This window comes from Pseudopodoces humilis, chromosome 1 (assembly GCF_049639895.1).
Source record: "Pseudopodoces humilis isolate 2021_Gansu_Grassland_sample_001 chromosome 1, ASM4963989v1, whole genome shotgun sequence".
Classification (NCBI taxonomy): Eukaryota; Metazoa; Chordata; class Aves; order Passeriformes; family Paridae; genus Pseudopodoces; species Pseudopodoces humilis.
In genome coordinates, this window is record NC_142200.1 from 41,199,274 (window position 1) to 41,217,703 (window position 18,430).

Below are 18,430 nucleotides of genomic sequence, written 5' to 3' on the forward strand. Positions count from 1 at the left end.
CCCGGGAGCCAGCCCAGGAGCCAGCCCGGGTCTGCTCCCCCGGGAGCCCTCGGCAGCGAGCTGACCCGGCGTGCTCTCCTCTTTCTGTGTCCTTCTCGCCAGCCCCTGTCCATGCGCGTCTCTCTCCAGGCACCCGCTGTGTCTGTTCCCGTGCGGGCTGACACCTGGGAAGCAATTTCACGTGGCTGCATCCCTACCCTGCCACCTCCGCTCAGCCTGCACCCCAGCATCTAGAAATAAGGAAGTAGGCACACAGCAGTGAAGCTTCACTTAATTTTTTTTGTTTTCTCAGATTGGCTTTAAACAAGACACTTAGATTCCGAAGGGTCTCTGGAGAAAAAAAAAAAAAAAAAAAAAATAATAAAAAAAAGTGCCAAAGGCATAAAAGGAAAGAATACAGATAAAAATTTAAAAAACGCAGAAATGCCAGAATCAAAGAGGTGCTTATTAGAGTTAGCTCCTCAAAATGATGTGATAGTTTCAAAGGCTGAAATATTTGACATTCAGTAGCATAACAACTGGAAAATTAATACCACAAATGTCTAGTCATGTTGCCAAATGTTTCTTCACATGCAGAAGTCAATTACAAAACTCAAGTCCCAGGCCCTTCCCCAGGAGCCAATGCCGAGCTCAGCTGAAGGTGGCCGCTGCGGTAGCACCTTGCACATCCTACCTGGGAACCACAACCTGCGCCGGGCCAGGGACCCATAGGCAGGTAGAAGGCAGCTCCCCTGGCAGAGTGCTGGAACAGCCCTTGCAGCAGGCTCAGGAACAATCCAAAAAGGCCCTGGCAGCAGTCATGTGGACACGAGGGAAATGCACACCAAAGCAACCTGCAGGCGAACACATCTGAAAGGGGACACATCCCTAAACCCGTGCCAGGCTCACTGCAATGTGGGATTCCCAGTAGGACTTGCAGCCCGAGCACAGGGCTGCTGCTAGCAGCAGTCTCTAACAGAAAAGACTGTCACACACACCTTGCTAACCGCTAACAACCCCCACATCCTGTTCTTGACATTCTATTTTATAAATAACACTCTGTTTTTTTTCCTTTACAGCTTATAGAGTTAAACTCATTCACAAACTTCTGACAGAGATCAGAAAGAGCCACGATGCAAGATGTTTTTTTTCCAGGTAACTTGAAATCTCTTCCCCAGTGAGGACTCAAATTACAAGAGTATGTTGAGTTGGAAGGGACCCACAAAGACCACGGGGTCCAACTCCTGGCCCTGCACAGCACAATACCCACCCTCATACATAAAATGCTCTGCCTCCCTGCATTTATGCTTTGTTCATTTTAGCCTAATACTGTTTTTGCTATCTCTGCATACATGGAAATGATAAATCTACAACAGTTTTTAGTTCTTCCATTGATTTCTATTTTCTTTTATCAAGTTATTAGTTTTGATCAGTGTTTTGTAACAATAGAAATAAGCAGGAATTTCAATATTTGCACGAAAATAATTAGAAGTAAACTTTTCCAACACAATGAAACTGTTCCTTAAGCTGTATTTCAATGATCTGTGGAGTTTTCTATTGTCAACAAGCTGATTATAGGGATTTTCTTGTGTAGCCTATTCCAGTATTTTTGTCAAAGTAGCAACAATACTGAAAAAAAGTCAGAATATTTCGAAAAATTCTCCCCTACTATAGCATCACTGTAGTAAAAAAAAAAAAAAAGAGTTGTTCTCCTGTTTTTTGGAACCAAGAGCATGTGCAGGAGGGCTGTTAGAGACCACTACACAAGCCTTGTCCACTGTGGTCCATCCATAATGTAACCAGGCTGTGCTCCTACTTGCATTAAGATAAAACCTGCTCAGCTCTAAGGTCAGAAAGAAGCACAGTGGCCACCCAATGCCTGTGCATTTATTTTTTTTTTAATGATTAATCCTTCTTTTTATAGGTGATTCTGTGCTAACATTTTTATTTAATGATTAATCCTTCTTTTTTTAGGTGATTCTGTGCTAACAATGAACAGCACACCTGCATGTCTTGAGACATGACAGAAATAGAGCCATAGGCTCACCAAACCAAAGCCCACTTGTATTCCATGAGTCTCACAGTAGTCCATCTGTGTCCAGATCCATCCACCAGATGTCAACGCTTCCATTTAGCAGTAACAAATTACTGCAATACTTACTGTAACCACAGGAAATAAAACATGGCCCAAAATGTAAAATAGGCATAAGGTCGCTGGCCTAGGTAATGACACCTCTGCTCAATGACTCTAAAAATTATTTAATTTCACTCTTCTTATATTGGGCAAAGTTTACTAGGAAAAAATGTAATTTTTTTCAACAGTGAATTTGAGAGGAAAAATACTGACAACTGGAAGCTGAACACATTTTAAAGGTGTAACTTCCTTTCCTTTCAAACAGGATGAGAGATCTGGGGTTGTTCAGCCTACAGGAGAGGTGGCCCCAGCAAAAGCAGCTTCCCAGTATCCAAAAAAGGGCCTAGAAAAAAGCTGGAGAGTGACTTTTCACAAGGGCATGCAGTCATAGCACGGGGGGTACAGCCTTAAACTGAGACAGGGTAGGTTTAGGTTCAGTATTAGTAAGAAATTCTTTACTGTGGGGGTGGCGAGGCAGTGGAACAGGTTGCCCAGAGAAGCTGTGACAAAGCTCGGATGTGATGGTGCTTAGAGCTACCTCCTTTGGAAGAATGTGTCCCTGCCCATGGCAGAAGGGCTGGAACAAGATGATCTTCAAGGTCCTGGCCAACACAAACGATGGTTTGTGTTTCATGGTTCTGAGCACTTACACACGGTACTGAACTCACCTCTCACTCTCCAAAAAGAGTTCAAAATACCACTTCTGATTACAACTTGGTCAAAATAAAGTATTGGTAGTCATTCCAGAAAAAAACTTCCATAAATTTTATTGTCAAATATCAGACTGTAGCCATCAAGAGAAAAATCAGAATAGCAGTGTCCTCAGCTCAGAAAACAAATGTTCCACAATCATGTTGTGAAATAGTTTTATTTAAGAGTTTCACAGAGTTGTGATTGTTGAGTGCAGATTCTACAGATGGCCCTCATGTTGTCCAACACTGTCTCCAGAGTTGCCGTATGACAGTCCCCAAGCTCCACCTCAGCCTAAAGATTTCCTAAGTAGTACCTGGAGCAAGGTATTGATAAAAGACAACTAAGGAATAATTATTTCCTATTTGCAGACTACAACAAACAAAGACATAGCAATATCTTCCAGCAAGTTTAATACAAATTATTATTCAGAATTAATAACTACCTTGTGTAACTGATTTAAGCATGATATTACAGAGGACCATAGTGTAAAGTATGAGTGGTAATAGTAATAAGAATAATAAAAAATCAAATAAACCTCAATTCCCTCATGGTTCTTTACACAGAATATCTCTATGCAATTTCTGACTAAGAAAGCACAGGCAGACCCAGAGTGGTGACTCCTTTGACATGGGGCTCTGGGAAATACTTACCAAATAACAAATAGTATACTTCCACAGGCAGTAGTTCTTCTGAGAGCCAGGACCCTTGTGTCTCTCAATCCTGTAAATTCTTCACAGGATAGTTTACCTAAAAATAAAGACATAAAACACCACATGTGATGAGCAAAAACTTCTTACTTCTATTCATATTTACACCAAAAAAATTAGAAGTAAGCTTTTCCAGTGTTTACAAGCCCTAATAGACAGAAGCGCTCCAATGTAGGAAGCTGGGCATAAATGTAATGAAAAGTCATTAGTCCTGAGAGCTTTCAGCTTTTCAAGTGATTGCAGACTGCACCTGAAAAGAGCCCCACCAAATTCCCTCATTCCATCAGTGCACAACTTGCATTTGATCAGCCAAGAAAAACAATATAATTCATTCCCTTTAAAAGCATAGAAAGTGTCAGGTATTATGCAGCAACAGAAACACAGAAAACACAGAAACAATAATAATCACACAGAAGACTACTGAATAGTCTCATTCCAAGCAAACGGACATTTAAATTATTACCTGAGTCCAAAAGGGACTCGTGACAAGACCATAATGCTTTTCTCTCCATTAGACTTAATTTTAAGAGACATCAAGCAGCCTCACAGTCACAGCTCCTCTTTGCTCTCCAGTACTTGGAGAATACAAGAGAAATAAGCAAATGCAATTTCTATCCCATTCTATCCAGAAGTTAATTCCTTTATTGTCATGGTCTTGTCATGTCAAAGGAAGATCTCCCTTACTTTCTTCACAGGTGCTACTTGTACATCCATGCAGCAGGCTTTCTCCTCCTTCCTTAACATGGAGCCTCATTAATAACTTTTGGTTCCTGTTTCTGTGCACTCCCAAGAACCTAACTGCACAAATTCACAAATTCATGCTGTGTAAAAAGCACATTCTGCTCATTTCCTCATGCTATCTCAAACTGGAAGTACAAGCAATATATCTGAATGAGCAAGTAAGAAAATAAAATCAGAATTTAAAAAAAACCAAAAACAAATAAACCACTAAACAAACAAAAAAAACCCCACCCTCATGAAGCATGAAAATGTGGAAGCATAGATTTGGAGAGATAATTTCCATGGTATTTCAGAGCTGTGAAAATTCACAAGTAAAAGGCGCTATCTTGCCACCAGGTGCAAAAGAACTATAAAATGTTCTAGCCCACTCTTTATAATAACCAGCCTATACAACCAAAGTAGAGCAGAAACAATGAGTCTTACTCGAAGCATGAATACAAAATTTTGTTCACTACACACTATTATATATATATATATAATATATATAATTATATAATATATATATATAATTATATATATAATAGTTAACTAACGAATTAAATCATTAACCAAATACTTAAGGACCTGTCAAAAAATTCCTCATTTCCTTTTCTCAATAATTTTTAGATGTCATTTTTTATTGCATTAAGAGGTCAGTAAATTTGATTATTTCATGCAAAGATTATATTTTTTTTACTTCCTCTATGCAAAAGAACATCTGATTTTGAAATGAAAAACTGAAATACTTAAATCAATATGCGTTTTTTAAAAATTTACAGTTCTTTCAGGCTTCTGTACACCATTATACAAAAAAAAATTACGTGTAAGTAGGAAAATAATTTTAAAGGCTGCCGTGTGGTTTATAATGACATCAGTACTGAAAACACTGGAGAATGCGGGCATCGATCCCGCTACCTCTCGCATGCTAAGCGAGCGCTCTACCATTTGAGCTAATTCCCCACCTGAAAAAAAAAAAATTCACAACTTGGACATCCACACTCCAAACTTACAAAAAAAACCACAATACAACTACATTTGATTATAAATTCGTTGTTTCTTGCTGAGCCATTCTTTCTACTCACCAACAACTGACTGCAGCCCAGAGTTGCAATCATGGGACACGTCCTTTGGCATGTACACTACCAGAATAATCTTATTCATACTTTTATGACACAAGCCTTTGTTATTTAGCTGGCTGCATACAAGAAGCTCTCAGAAAAATCAAGTTTCTTAAAAGAAACCAAACGTATATTTTTAGGGAAAAACCAACCAAAAAAAGCGCAACTTTTATTGAGCAACTGTTGAAATTCAACAAAGAAACCCACGTTCTTTCCAATTTTCAGGGCATGAACATGTAAAGAATGGTTCAGGAAACACCTAATGAAGGGAAAAAAATGTTATATGCATATGAATGAAACAGTTTTATAGTCAAAACTTACACATATGTGTGGGTGCATATATATATATATATATATATATATATATATGCACACACACATCCTGTCATATAAATGCGTATGTAAGCACACATACATCTTTTTGGAACGTGTCTGGCTTCTCTGAGGAGAGAGTGTCAAGCGAAAATAAAGCAGATCTGTATTTTTCTTATTTATTACCTCGCCAAATGCACTTCCCTGTAATTAATACATTACTTTTAACAGCCTTAAAACACTGTTTTTTTGAGAAATTAACCCACCGGTGCTCACGTGACTTGATACGCAGCATAAAGTTTATGTCATGGGCAGGGACCGTGATGATGTACAGCCCCCCCAAACTGCACCCACAGCCCTGGGGGCCGGTCCTTATTCCTCCACCCAAACTACACCCACAGCCCCCGCCCCAGACAGCACCCAAACCCCCGGGGCCCGGCCCCCGCCCCGCCAGGGAGCAGCGATGGCGCGGCCGCAGGGGCCGCCCCGCGCCCGTCCCCCGAGCTCCCGTCGTGGCCCCTGCAGCTGCGCTCCCTCACGGACCCTGGGCCTCGGCTCCTCGCGTTTGCTTCCCTGCTTCCTCGGGACAGCCCTCTCTACTTCCACAGACCCCTTCCCATGGCCTTCCAAAATCCCCTGCCACCGGCTGCGTGCTCTCCCATCATTTCCTTCCCCCAGCCTCCTCGCTTCTGCTTCACAGAATCACGGGATCAGTTAGGTGGGAAAAGACCTCAGAGATCATCGACTTTAATTTCTGCCTTTAACACCACCGCCATGTTAGCTAGACCATGGCATTAAGTGCTACATCCAGTCTTTCCTTAAACACCCCCAGGGTCAGTGACTCCACCACCTCCCCGGGCAGCCCATTCCAATTCTTCACTCTTCTGTGAAGAAATTCTTTGTGATGTCCAAACTAAACCTCCCCTGGCATATCTTATGACTGCATCCTCTTGTCGTGTCCCTAGATGCATGGGGGAAGAGTCTGACCCTCATCTGGCTACAGCCTCCTTTCAGGTGGCTGTGGAGAGTGATAAAGTCTTCCCTGAGCCTCCTTCTTCTCCGTGACAGCAGCTCCCTCAGCTGCTCCTCAGTAGGAAATGTGCTCCAGACCCTTCACCAGCTCTATTGTCTTCCTCTGGACACACCCCAGCACCTCAATATCCTTCTTGAAGTGAGGGACGCAGAGCTGAACGTGGCACTCAAGGTGAGGCCTCACCAGTGCTCAATACAGGATGACAATCACTGCCATGGTCTTGCTGGCCACTCTATTTCTGATACTAAAATAATGTGAACACAGCTGTAACAACTTTCACATACACATAACTTGATCAACCCAGGTTTTTTGAGCTGAACCAGCCAAAGTGGCTGAGCTCCACTTTACATCTTTCCCCTGCTTATTTTAACCATAGAGGCCACTCAGGTATCTCTTTGAAACATAAAGTGATACACCAAGCAAGAGAACTGGGTTTGGCTCTAGCTTTTTGTAGGGTGAACAGAATTTATGAACTTCACCTGATTTGCCATGGCAGTGTTCCCTTGTGCTCTTCTCCATAAGCTCTCTCTGCTCTTGCACATACAGACAAATTATATAACCCATAATCTGCCACCCAGAGATTTTCTGACTGTTGCTTGAACATCCTAATTTACAGAGGAGGTTGTTCCTTCACTGTGTCGGCACTAAACCAGACAATGGCTCCTTGCTAAGCCAGGCCGCATTTCTCACTCCACAGATGGCAAAAGTTACTCATTCATCAAGTTTAAGCCAGGGCAAGAAGAAATCAAATCAGAACATGAGTGGAGGTAAGATCACCACCTGACTGGTTTCTAACTGGCCTGGCTTGTTTTTACATCATTTACTGACTTTTGGAGATGCTGAATCATTTTATGTACCTTAGCCCTGACATGTGATGAATGCCTTGGAGATACTGCACATGCACATCCAGTTGTTCCTGGAGCTAGATTCTTTGGCAGAAGGAAAGACAGACTAGGAATAAGTGAAACTAAGCCACTGTCTTTATGTGGCAATATTCACTTCGAGCTTCACAAGCTTGAGCATTGATTTGCTACAATTTTTTGACAGTGCTAACCACAAGAAAATAGGAAGGGGAAAAAAAGAATAATGGTATTCAGGAAAGAATATAGCTGTCAGTTCTAAGAGCACTAATGGTACTAGTGAGAGTAATAATCAGGTATCAAGTTACCCTGGATTTATGGCCAGCTATATGTTTAAGCTATACCTGATTTTTTGGTTGGTTAGTTGGGTTTTTTTTTTTCTTTAAAATACTAAAACTAGTCCTGTCAGAGTTAAAGCCTAGATTTTTTAGGGGAGGAGAGATTGATTGATAAACTGTGTATCATTTTTCAGTATTTCTAGAATGCTAAAAAAATTAAAAGCAGTGTGAAAATGATGTAACACTTGTGAAGTAAGGAGAGATCTTTGCCATGTAAATAATTCAATTTTCTATGTCAGCTGCTAGAACATCCACCAGCACTTCAGCAGGTTTTCTATTGAAACCACTCAGTGGAAAACTACAAAATTCAGCTGAAGTCAGACACTTTTTTTTTTTCCCCCATGATCTTATTTATGCAGCATGAACCACCTTGGATGCTCATCTGGGCCTAAAAGCACCTGCTTACTTGATCATCTCTAGGAATTTAGAGTGAGTTAGCTAACCAATACTCATTATTGCATTATTTAGCTGTGATGACAAGGAACATATTTAGACCAGGCATTCCTGAGAAACTTCCTGGTCAAGTCTTTGGATTAAAAAAAAAAAAAAAAGAAAAACAAAAAACTAAAAAAAAACCCTTATTTTTCTCTTTATCTTCAGAGAAAATAAAGCTTTCTTCAGAGGAAGTTGCCTAGAGATGACTTCTAACAATTCAAATGCTGCTATGATCCTAAAGGACTGGTAAACAACTCAAGATTCTGCACTGATCTTGTTTTAAGTTGTCTAACACTATTAACATTTTTTCTTAGCTTTTTACTTACTTGAGAAGTGTTGAAGCAGCTGTAATTTTTCTAACATTTAGCAAAAGAAGAACTCAAAAGCTACATAAAAATAGGTCAGCTCTTGTTGAAAAAAATCAATGAATTTCTGTTTTTTTCCTTATTTTACTTTTTTCAGGAAAAGTATGTAGCAATGCACAAAAATAGCAAGGTTATAAACACACAGGAGATGGGTTATTGCCAAAACTTCAGAGACTCCAAGGAACTGAGGAAGAGCACATTAGCCTACACAGTTTCACCAAGGCTGCTGGCTGGATAAACCAAAGGTGGCTTTTACCATTTACTGCTAAAACTGCCTTTTCTTGCTAACAGTTAACCTGATGCTTGGTGTCAAAAGTGCAGAAGCTGAGATTGTTAACAAGACAGAAATAGCTTTTACAGTTGCAAATAGCCCTTATGTTCTATAATCTCCTTAAAAAAAAAACAAACTCAGAAAGTGACAGAGAAAGATATATTGCATATCCAAATTATTCAGAAGTCGCGTTCTCAGCTGTTAGAAACTATCAGGAATTTGGTTGGAAAATGGAAATCTTGTCCTCCTTAAATGCATATTATGTACATCTTTTAGAATTATTTTTCAACCTCCACCCTCAAAGCAATGCCTAGGAAAATGCATGAGCGTAAACCTAATCATGAATTTACATTATGAAAATAATATTTAGGTCCATTTAAAGGTGTACACACTCAGCTGATAATTCGTACTACTTACATTGCATTGCATTGGGAAAACTAGGATAAAAATCTGCCCTTTCCAGCATTTTCTTTTCCCCCTGGAGATACAGAAGGCAGCTTCAGGGACAGAAGAGCTGACCACCGGGCAGGTTGGTGGCTTTTCTTTAGAACACTTACCTGCCATCCCAACAGCTGCCTCACACATCAGGAGGAGACCCAGCTACAGCATTTCCCTGTTCACAGGATGACAAACCTCCCAGCACCGCCTGTTCACCACTCCATCTATAAAGGAGTAAAAGGAGGGCAGCAGCTGCCCTGGGGGAGAGAGTTGCCATTGGGGTGGGTGGAAACACGCCTTCACAGAGGGTTCTAGGACAGGGCAGGGCACGCTTAGTGCCTGGGAGGGGCAGAGCAGAAGCCCAGTCCTAAGAGGCCGGGAAGTTGGGAGCATGCGGGAAGGGAAGCGGTGTGCGCTGCGTTGTCACCTGGGGCGAGCCTGGGCTGAGAGCATCGAAAGACAGAGCAGGCGGAGGAGGTTTGTGCACAGCCTTTTACCCAAGGGCTTTCTGGTCGTGGTGGCTGTCTTACTGGGTCTCACAAAATCTAGTTTTGAAGTCATGGGGGTGCTTGTTTGAAGGAGGATGTGCAGGTGGGCAGTGCGACTCCTCAGCAGAGCGGGTGGTTTTGTGGGTTCTCGTGGGGTTCCTATTCCTGTGCTGCTCTGCCATGACTCAGGCTTCAGCCCTTCTTCAGTTGTTCTCAACACCTACAACCTCACTAATCCTACACTGCATTAGGAAATTTTAATAGCTGTTGTTTTCTTCTGATACTGCTCCTCCAGAGTTCATGTAACATTGAGCCCAGGAGAGAGGTGGAAGACTCAAATCAGAGGATAACTTGAGTTGAAGTGGGTGCTATCCTAAACTTTTTTGTGGTCTTAATTCAGCATGTTTGTGATGTTTTGAAAACACTGTAAGCAGGTAGCTTCATCAGTGAATGCTTTAGTGATAAGTCTGGTTTCCCTGTTTACTTTAAAATTATTGTATATCATGGTGGTGCATAAATTTAAGAAAGGAAAGCGCTCAGATTTTCATATGGACCTAAGTAATTAGATGTTAAACATACACTATAAATATAAATATATATATATATATAACTTAAGTGAGTTCTGTGTATCTTAACCCTCTAGTATTGGAACATTGCAGCTAAATACATTTTTCAGTTTATTCCATATAACCAGTTCCTTGGGGCTTTTTTATAAATGGTTAGTTTATTTATTTGGATGAGGTTATTGTTCTTAAAACTACTCTATTATTCTGGAAAAAGTCTCATTTAGTGAGTCCTTAGTAAAAGCCACGGGATATAGGGACCTGAATTCTAAGCTATGAAAAAATCTTCATTCTCACCCCTGTTAACTTTGGTGCGAAAAGTGAAAGATGGATAAAAATCAAAAATATAAAGAAATTGTTTATTATTCTGTGGACATCCATGGCTTGGAATAGACACTAAATGAACATGAGGAAAATCTTGTATGTGGTGTCTAGTGATAGCTGATTAGCCAGGTGGCCTAGGCATAGCTAGCCCACATTCTCTACTTCATGAAATTATAGGGAATGTAGACAAAATTTAGATTCTTAGAGAGGGGATTTAGAAGACAAAAGTTGCAGATCCAGTGGGATTCAGGCACAGTCAATCTCACTACTTTTCTAACAACCTTGTTTATTGCTATTAACTATTAAACAGTTTGTTTTGTATGTAAAATTAGTAACACGGTTTTTCTATATTGTCATCCTGTTTGTTTCAAGGAGGGCATTGTACATGTAGCATGATGTTGAAACTTTTTTAAACACTCATTAAGTTAGTAAGGTTGCAAGGTCTTCCAGAAAAATTTGGAGTAGGTTGTGATGTGAGTCTAGTCATTTTCCTAGGAAAAAACCTAAATGCATAACCATGTTAATGTATGACTTCCTGTTTCTCCATCTGAAAACAGAATGAATTCTTTGCCAATCTGGAATCCATATGATAACCTAGGTGGAAATCAAAAATCCATGGATCCGTTTAGAAAAGGAGAATGGTAACTTGTATGTTTTCTTGGTATTTCAGCTCTTTGATAGTTAGAGATTTTAGAGGTTGAAATTATGAGGGTGATTTTTGTATTGGTCCCCAGGGAGATGACAGAGAGTAGCATAAAGTGATCTTGCTCAGAGCTGTGCTCTGAGATCACCATCTTCTTATTAGTGCACAGAGAGCACAGTGTTAACCTAAATGCTAATCTGATAAATATACACAAAAAAAACATTTTGGTGTCATACATCTTACAAAAGCAGTATATTTAATATTAATTATTTTAGCTTTTAAAAGTTTCTGTTGTGACTGCTAATGGTAACTGAAGTTACTTAGGATGCCTGGCTAAGGTGATTCTTTGACCAATATTACAGAATTTTGTACTAGTGCGTAACCTCCCAGATGGACTATACTGATTTTCCTCAAAGGTGGTAGCTGCAGTAGCAAATTCTGTTAAAAGTAGAAAATCATTCTAAGGTTTATTATGTTTTGAGTTAGTTTTTGTTTTTGTTTTTTTCTTTTTGGTTGGTTCTTATGTTTTGGGATTTCTTTAGCATGTTTATGTCTTGCACTTTGGGCATGAATCAATGAATAATGGTAAAATGGAGGCAAAATTTTATGAACAAGCAATAACATCTTCATCAACAAATCAAATGTTACTCTCATTGTGGCCATTAAAAACAGAAACGGGGATTCTGGGAGGTTTCCTCTTACTTATGGCATGTCTCCTGTGTTGCTTTTTATCTGATTTACAATGCATTTGGTGAGGTGCTGTCTGTTGGAGTTTGAGGTTTTTGTTCATGGGGTTTTTCCCTCCAGAGGATGGTGTGAATTTTGCAATCTAATTCCATATTTTGATACTGCTTTTCAGTAAAATTATCCCTGATATCCAAAACACATTTCGTTCAATGCTTTAAAATATAGCTTTTCCTGCAGTGCTTTAAATATGGGATAAATACTGGATACAGAACTGGAGACATACTTGCTTCATTTTAGTGTGGTATCTATCAGTTTGAAGGTTAGGCTATTTAACAGAATGAACTGACTGTTCTATAACTGTCCTTACTCATTTTGTCACTGCTTAATTTATAGTTCATTCTGAGTTTTGCTTGATTTTAACTAAATTTTACCCTACCTGCTGTGTTAAAGCCTTAAGGCTGTCAGTGCCTAGTCACAAATTGAAAGTTTCAGTTTGTGTGCAGTTGTAAGCCTGCTTGGGGATTCCCTTAATTAAAACAATGATGTGCTGTACCTTTCAAAATCTGGCGTGATGAAACCCTGGTCTTGCCTGGGCTATATTCTTACAAGCCTGATACAGACACAACTAGAAGGGTTCTGTTTGGTTGCTTGTTAGTTTTATAGCATAGGTGTTTTTGAGACTTAAATGGTTTTTGTTCAGGAGGAATACTAATAAAAATGTGAAACATCCCCAAATAGAAGGAGCAGCAACCTTCCTTACTTTGTCAGGCACCCTGACCTGTGGGGCTTTCAGTCAGCCAGTTGCTTACATGTCAGTGGTATCTGCAGCATAAATCCAGCAGCAAAAACTTAATTACCTCCTGCAAATTAAATTCAGATGCTTCTTTCTACATTGATTAAATAGGAGAGGGAGAAATATTTTTTTGGCAAAGCCAGTTGTTTCAATCAGAGTGAAGGAGTAGGTGGGAAGGCAATGGAATTTTGTTAATGGTAGAATGTGCACAGGACTACTAGTATAGCTTTAGGGCTAGACCAAAGACTGAAATTTTGTTATTTTGTTTTCTGAAATCACCAGGTCATTGAAGAGCAGAGATTTGAAAGATCTTTATATGTCAGTGTGATTCATGTATCTTAAAGCATCCTGGGGAAATCAAGAGCTGTTTGCATAGTTATTTAAAAAATTTCATTTCAGATATTCCTTTTATGTTCAGAAAGGCATATTATTTAATATTTTAAGTGTAACAAAAAATCACAATTCTCTCTTGCTCTTTGTGAAGCCAGTAAACAGAATTTTCACTGCTGTTTCATTTTAGTAAAAATTTTTATTTTTTTATATTTTAGTCGTATAATTTTGATTTTATATGTATTTGTCTGTGTGAGTGTGCTTGTCTATCTGGTGATAGCATCACAACTTAAAAATGCCTGAGAGATGTAAGTAAATAATGTGAACTATTACTTTGTTTCCTGGTGTTCCATTTGGTGCTTTCTTCATTGTTTTCAAGAGCCCTTGTTCCATGGGTGCTTTTTTTTTTTTTGCCCCTTTTTTACAACATGAACCCAGCCTCTATTGCCACAAGAAAAAGAACTGGAAGAACTCTACCTATTCAGTCATGTGTATTTGATATTGTAAAATGTGGAGAAGGGTAAAGTCATTTAGTCGATTGTCTTCCACCTAGAGATTACAAATAGGAAAAATCTGTTTTAGAAAAAAATACTGCATTTAAATATACCCAGATTTCTCTTAAGCAGCAATAATTGTTTGGTGTGAACGTAAGTCTGCAATTTCTGGAAACACAAGCCCGGATGTTATCCAGATGCAGCTCCACTGAACAAAGCGTCTGCTGTTGCCTCGAGGAGTCCTGATATTATATTAGGCAAAATTCCCACTACGGCTGTCAAAAGCAGTGCGCTTGCAGGAAGACTTAATTGTTTCTGCGTTTCACGAGAGGGCTGTGCGCTGTTATTGCCTACCCGTGACTTGGGGAGGGGATTAGAAGGGCTCGGAGCGCCCAGCTACCGGCGCTCGGGGGAGGCAGTCGGCTTTGTGTGGGAGCGCGGCGTGCGGCAGCGGAAGAAGCGGGAATGGCCAGTGAAGGGGGCGGGCAGCCTCCGGCAGGGGGAATTAGCTCAAATGGTAGAGCGCTCGCTTAGCATGCGAGAGGTAGCGGGATCGATGCCCGCATTCTCCATTTGTTGTGCTGTCTGTTTTGAATCCAGATGCGTGTTCCCGGAGCGCTTTCGTAAGGGTTTAAAGTGAATCAGTGTGGGGACGCGTTTGCATAGTATGAAGTGTTTAAGTTTTTAATGTTGATATGAGCTGATATTTGTTTTTTTTCAAGTGCCAATTAATTTCTTCTCAGGGCTAGAGGAAGACATTAAATGATACTGTGGGAGACCGAGTATCACTTGAAACTCACATTAGGAACAGGCGTGCCCTTCCCATCCTACAGCGAGTGCAAAGTAGCTGGAGAGACACTAATTCTGTGGTGAGCTGATGGTATATATAGACAACTACAGACTTTTGCATCTTCGCAGAGACAATTTCAGTAACTTTCCACATAATTAAAAAGTAATCGTAAATGCTAACGTTCAGTGCCTTGTTAAGGGACGGAAGTGGCTATTTTTTTTTCCCCTATATCACAGAGTAACAGCGATAGTTTAGATGGGTATGTGAAGAAATTGTTTCTCAGTGCACAAGTGTAATCCTTACCATTAACATTTCTTCTACCCTTTTATTTGCCGTGTGAGTCGGTCTCTATTACCTGCTGTGCATTTTCCACCACAAAAACCGGGACATTTCATGGAAGAAAAATCTTTTCCCACCGCGGCGTCACAGCTGACCAAAACACTGGAGAATGCGGGCATCGATCCCGCTACCTCTCGCATGCTAAGCGAGCGCTCTACCATTTGAGCTAATTCCCCTTACCGCAGGTGGTGTGGGGCGGCTGCACTCCTGCTCACCCGATGGCTGAAAAGCTAGGTTATGCTCTTGACCTATGTGGAGCATTTTCTGCTGTGTTCCTTGAATAAAACAATTCGTTTTCCTGGGTAGTGCATCCTCTAGCGTTTATTCAAGGAGAGAGAACTCGTTTTTTTCCAGCTCTTGCAGTGCAACTACAAAAAGGCTTATAAATCTAGAAAGACTACTCTTAGAAGTCACTCAAGTACAGTGAGATTTTTCTTCTTTTTTTTTCCAAGTCTTTAGCTCCTTTTCCAACTTTATTTTCTGATTAAACATACATAAATGATAAATACAATGGTTTAAAAATTCATGTTTAGTTTCTGGAGAGGAAATATTCATTCATAAATTCTTATGCTATATTCTAGGAATTATTTGTATTTCTACCTTTATTTATTGACTTTGATAATTCTGTCCAAAGAGTATTGCATCTTAAATATATGGGGTTATTAAGCACATGTCTTAAATAGAAAAATTCTCCTGTAGTCATACTAACTGACTTTGCAGTAGGAAGCGCATTGCTAAACCTCTGTTCACTGGCCATTAAATCAAAGAATGCTTTCTGGATTTCAGGAAGGAAAATGTAGTTTACAATGAGACTGGATACACTGATATGCTCTATTTAAATGCAGAGGCCTAAGTCCTGCTAGTAAACTGAAGTGTGTGCAGTAATCCAACAATACATGTACTGGTGGTTTTCTCTGAAGGATTTAACTCACGGGATGGCAGCAACAGTCAGAACAAAATAAATTTCAAAATTGAGCATCAGTAAGTTACAACTTGTCCTAGGTAATTTAGTACTCCAAATCTGTTACAATCCAGATTCAGGTCTAGATGTGGAACTACAACTACAGTGTTGCTGCAAGCATTCTCTTAAAGTTCTAATTCTCTCCTGCCTAACTTCAGTCTCTGTACAATAAAAAAAAAATAAAATTTATCCTTAACACTTCTTGCATTATATTGGAGATGATTTTATATAGCTCACTTGAGTAGACTTGAGGGAGAAATATGCAAAAGCATTTTCAGTCCTTCTCACAGGCATATGTGTATCTTAGGCTCACTGATGGCCCCCTGCATGCCTGTGGCCAGGATCTCTTCCATATCGTATTTCACAAGGTTCAGCTCTATGAACAGTTTTCTTTATCAACCCTGTGCAGTTCGAGTCATTATGCAAAATGCAGGTTACCTCTTCCTGTTTTTCACCACAATATCTCACTCTGCTGCCACTGACAGGGCCTAAAGCTTCACCCATTCGGCTCACAGAAAAACAGTTTATTTAATGCCCAGATAAGGGAGAGGGGAGATCACTGCATTATTCTCAATTATTAAAACATGTATTTTATATAATTGACAGCATTATTTTGTGATCATTAATTTGAGTGTTGCTAAGTTTTCATGTAAGATGGCATGTAAAATGTTCTAATTTCTTAACCTGGTTGGGAAAACTTCCTTATCTATGTCTGAAAATAGCCCAACCTTCTTAATTCCATTAAAAAAAAAACAAAACAAAACAACAAATTTAGGGTGTTTCAGTTTTGAAGCCTTTGTGTCCGCATACTTTCATTTAAGATTGCTTCAATCCATCTTCTTGTCAGTACTAATGGAAACTGATGTAAGTTAATTTAATCAGGCTTAAATTTTGCTTTCTAGATGGTCTCCCGAGGGGACATCAGGGCAAACGCGAGTTTTGAATTATCCTCAAGCTGCTCCGCTGTGTCGTGTCTGATGTGATTTCCCTGAGTGTAGGAGAAGGACAAATCCAGCGTGTGGCAGGTGGCACTGAAAGGCTGCAGGGCACGAGTTTGTGGCGCACGTCATTGTGAAGTGCCTTATCACATTACTCGGCCTTATCACCTTAGTTTTTTCGTCATCTCGGGCAAAACCGTAGGCGGCTCCAGGTCAGGCGGTAGTTAAATGTTCTGAACGGCTGCCCTGGGGTTATTCCTCGCGGTGAAAAAGCAGAGTAGAGGCGGAAAGCGCAGTTTGTAGTTGTGGCTGTTGAGGTCTAAAGTTACAGGATGGAGCAGGTGGGAACGGGGGGAATTAGCTCAAATGGTAGAGCGCTCGCTTAGCATGCGAGAGGTAGCGGGATCGATGCCCGCATTCTCCACAGCCTGTTTTCTTCCTCGTGGGAGTCAAAATACTTCATCCTGACTATTTAAAAAAATACTTAAATAAAGCCTGACGCGTATAGCAAGAAAGCGGAATGTCATAACGCACTTTCTTTCGTGAACGGCGAGTAACAAACGGGTAATTTTTTATTATTACATACATACAGCTGGAAAACACGTCTGTTCCAGTTTGTCTTGCGTCTTGCTTCCTGATTTGGAAATGCTAAATGAAATACTACACACGTATGATTTTGGAATCGAAGTTGGACGTGTTTTCGTTTGTGAGCAGAGAAGGCAGAGCAAGAGGGAAAACCATTCCACATGTGTGGTGCTGCGGGTTTAGAGACTCCCAGAGGAGCAGAGTCCTGTAATCCCGGGAGTGGCCCCAAGGGGGGGAATTAGCTCAAATGGTAGAGCGCTCGCTTAGCATGCGAGAGGTAGCGGGATCGATGCCCGCATTCTCCAGTGCTTTTGCCAGACAGAAACTGATCCACACTATCAAACGAAAATGTGTAACTTTGTTCGGTAAAATGTTACTTTTGTTTTAATTGGCGTTAAACTGATTTTTTTCTTTCCTCCTTTTCTTTCTCTGCCCTTACTACCTAAATCAGGCTTTTATAACTGTATAGGTCAATCCTCTGTTGTAATAGTTGACAGCGTAAGCTAAATCGAGCGGGAAGAGAATTCTGCAGTGTGACATTTTCCCATGCTTAATGAAAAACAACATATGGTTAAACCCCAGCCAGTCACCAAGCCCCACACAGTTGCTTGCTCACTCCCCCACCTCCCCTGTAGGGAGACAATTAGAAGTGTAAAAGATGGAGAATTCAGTGGTTGAAATAAAGGCAGTTTAATAGGGAAAGCAAAAGCCATGTACACAAACCAAGCAAAACAAGGAATTAACTCACTGCTTGCCATGGGCAGGTAGGCGTCCAGCCATCCCCAGGAAAGCAGGGCTCCATCACGTGTAATGGCTACTTGGGAAGACAAATTACATCACTTCAAATGTCCCCCCCTTCCTCCTTCTTCCCCCTGTCATTATATACTGGGCATGTGGTCATATGGTCTGGAATATCCCTTTGGTCATGTGGAGTCACCTGTCCTGGCTGTCTCCTTCCTACCTCCCATGCAAACATGGCAATATGAGAAGCAGAAAAGGCCTTGGCTCTGTGTAAGCCCTGCTCAGCAATAATAGACACATCTCTGTATTATCAACCCTGTGTTCAGCACGAATATAAAATACAGCCCCACA

General features: G+C 40.5%; 1 long non-coding RNA gene and 5 other non-coding genes across 6 annotated transcripts; 3 read left to right on the forward strand and 3 right to left on the reverse strand.

The window, feature by feature from the left end:
• Positions 1-2,965: 2,965 nt before the first annotated feature.
• LOC148185068 (uncharacterized) lies at positions 2,966-9,632 on the reverse strand. Its single transcript, XR_015772029.1, has 3 exons — positions 9,523-9,632; positions 3,457-3,553; positions 2,966-3,119 (listed from the first exon to the last, which is right to left on the reverse strand). It is a non-coding gene; the product is annotated as an uncharacterized LOC148185068 (long non-coding RNA).
• TRNAA-AGC (transfer RNA alanine (anticodon AGC)) lies at positions 5,121-5,193 on the reverse strand. Its single transcript has one exon. It is a non-coding gene; the product is annotated as a tRNA-Ala (tRNA).
• A 4,592-nt stretch (positions 9,633-14,224) lies between the features above and the next one.
• TRNAA-AGC (transfer RNA alanine (anticodon AGC)) lies at positions 14,225-14,297 on the forward strand. Its single transcript has one exon. It is a non-coding gene; the product is annotated as a tRNA-Ala (tRNA).
• Positions 14,298-14,957: 660 nt separating this feature from the next.
• Positions 14,958-15,030, reverse strand: TRNAA-AGC (transfer RNA alanine (anticodon AGC)). The gene has a single exon. It is a non-coding gene; the product is annotated as a tRNA-Ala (tRNA).
• Positions 15,031-17,104: 2,074 nt separating this feature from the next.
• Positions 17,105-17,177, forward strand: TRNAA-AGC (transfer RNA alanine (anticodon AGC)). The gene has a single exon. It is a non-coding gene; the product is annotated as a tRNA-Ala (tRNA).
• Positions 17,178-17,570: 393 nt separating this feature from the next.
• Positions 17,571-17,643, forward strand: TRNAA-AGC (transfer RNA alanine (anticodon AGC)). The gene has a single exon. It is a non-coding gene; the product is annotated as a tRNA-Ala (tRNA).
• Positions 17,644-18,430: the final 787 nt, after the last annotated feature.